The sequence below is a fragment of the Pteropus alecto genome, unplaced genomic scaffold (assembly GCF_000325575.1).
Source record: "Pteropus alecto unplaced genomic scaffold, ASM32557v1 scaffold7, whole genome shotgun sequence".
In the NCBI taxonomy this organism is placed as follows: domain Eukaryota; kingdom Metazoa; phylum Chordata; class Mammalia; order Chiroptera; family Pteropodidae; genus Pteropus; species Pteropus alecto.
The window spans coordinates 35,688,250-35,691,069 of record NW_006494614.1 but is presented as its reverse complement, the minus strand read 5'-3'; positions in this window follow the sequence as shown (position 1 = coordinate 35,691,069).

The following is a 2,820-nucleotide window of genomic DNA, read 5'->3' as shown; positions in this document are numbered from 1 at the left end:
ACCTCTTCTCCACACTGGACCGCCTCACCTCTTGCCTTCTTTTGTCTGGTATGAAAAGCTACCTTCTAATAAACATAATTTGATAATAATTTTAAAATTGCATTTTGTCTAAAAATTCTGTCTGTTCATAGCTATAAGGGATCTGAATTTTTTCTCTTTCTGATACATTACCAGAACCAGCTATCTCTGAGGTTTTTTGTTTGTTTTTGTTTTTAAAGTGTCATTTGCCCAATGATAAGAAGTCTCAAGCATTAATGTGAGAAAGAAATCTAATTAAAAACCTGGACATATACATGAAACAGTCCTGAAAGAAATAAGAAAAGAAGTATAAATTTCTTATTTTTTGTTATCTAATACATTAACCAAAAGTCAAAGTAATAATGATATTCTTTCCTAAGTCTGTTTTTCTTAATAACTGAATGTCATCATCTCAATAATTTGCATCCATACTTTGAACAATTTTGTGACTTGTCCTTTGAACTGGTGTCTTTCTTTTCTGAGTATATGATGGCTGCTGTTGATCGATCAGATTATCATAGGTAGCAACTGAATGCAACATCTGGTACATGTAGGTTGTCTGCCAAGATGTACACATATCCACATACACACATAAACATTGAGAAATGTGATCAAAAGTTTGTCTCCATTCTGGTCTAAATTATTATTTCCAATAAAGCGTAAATACTCTATATAGATCAAGGAAAAAAAAAGAGTTTATTTTAAGGCCAAAAAACATGTCAAATGTAAATTCAGCAAAATCTGATTTGGAGAGGAGGTGGCTGGAATGATGAACTGTAACTCACATCAGTTGTTTGTTTTATTTCCCTAACTGCTCTCTTCGCCAGTTCACCTGATCCATTATCCCGTTTCATAACTAACTCCCTTATATCCTTCGTGCACTCGTAGCATGATATCATCCCCAACTTGATTTGATATAAACTTTCAACTCATATGTTCAACACTGAAACATAGAGTATACAGATAGTATATCTTTAGTCAAATAAAAGATATGCTGTCACAAAGAAACAGAAATTATGTCCAATAAGAAGTAAGTGATTAAAATCTGATTTAACATAAGCATTGCTGTTTACATTGGTTGGTATATATACGTGTGTGTGTGTGTGTGTGTGTGTGTGTGTGTATACCAGTCACTATGCTACAAATTGGAAAACTAGATGTTGCTACCTCTATTTTATACATAAAGGAAACAAAACTTAGACAAATTAAGTAACTGCTTAAGGTTATACAACTAGCAAATATAAGACTCAATTTATCTAGACCATCTGACTCCAGACAACGTAACATTAAGACCTGTGTCCCAGACAATTTGCCTACTCTCTCTCTATAACAAAACGAAGTTAACCAAAACATATATACTTGGAGGTGAAAGTGTAGAAGAAGCAAAACCATATAAGACAAAAATTAATGCTGTCTGTCAAATAACTTTTCTGGGGAAAATAGCTTCCTAAGAAAATATATGTTGATGTAAATATTGCTCCTACCTGAGAGCAGTTAACTTTTTTAAATATGAAAGCATCGGGCCTTCATTTTGATGCTCCTTAACATTCAACTCCCCCATTCTAATTCCAATTGTTCTTATTCTTTGCTCAGAAGGAAAGTTCTTATAACTTGGCTTCCCATGTAAATTGCCCACAGGGAAAATATGCATTTGTCAGGCCAATATGTATGATTAAAATGCCCAAGAATATAATTTCTTATTATAGTTATGAAATTAGCATGCTGTGTTAAACAATGTAAGCTTATATTGCAGGTGAGTCTCTTAATCTGATACATGTTATGGCACTGAGAAGATAGACTTTGTGGTAAAGCAGAAGTTCAGAGAGAACCATGATGAAACTGTGCAAGGTAATGGTTGTTTTGAAGATCTCTATGGAATCAACTTGCAGGCCTTCATGACAACAGCTCCAGCTTGGCAACGAAAGACAAAGCATCACTAAAATACTTGGTGTGGGTCTGTTTTGCCTTCTGAAGAAGTGAAGCACTTTTGATCACTGTGCAACTTATCTAGGTCATTATTAGGAAAAATTCAGCAAGTGTATGAAAGAAAAAAATTGGAGATAAAAAGAGAAGAGTTTTTGAGAGTCATGGTCACTGAGTTGCTATCAGAAAGAAAAAAGAAATATTGTTTATCTTTTACAGCAGTAAAACTTTACATGTACCAAAATTTGGCCTGAACCCAGGCCATCTTGTGTATTTACAGCTGTGTATGGATATATGTATGTATGTAGAGGGAGGAAAGGGTAGAATTATCTGCTTTTAATCACACTACACCTTTCTTATGACAAAGGGAAATTTTTCACTTTGGCTATTATATGTATATTATATTGGCTCATGCTACAGCCTTTAAAGTACTTATTTTATCTTCTTCATTATCTTTTTCTTCTCTTTGTAAATTAATCTCAAGTTCCTGAACTAGATGACTTAGAAGTGAAAGTACAGATGTTTTTTCTTAAAAATGATTTTAAAAATGGAATCACGAATCTGAAAATGGCAAAACTATGGAGACCATAAAAGAATTAATTGTTGCCATGAGAGCAAGAGATAAATAGGCAGAGCACAGAAGTTTTTAGAGCAGTAGAACGATTCTGTATGATATAATAATAAATACATGTCATTGTACATTTGTCAAAACCTACAGAATGCACAGCACCAAGAGTGAACTCTAATGTAAGCTATTGACTTTGGGTTATAATAATGTGTCAGTCTAGGTTGATAGATTGTAACAATATACCACTCTGTTTGGGGATGTTGATAATGGGGTGGCTATGTATATGAGAGGTCAAGGGATGTCTGAGAACT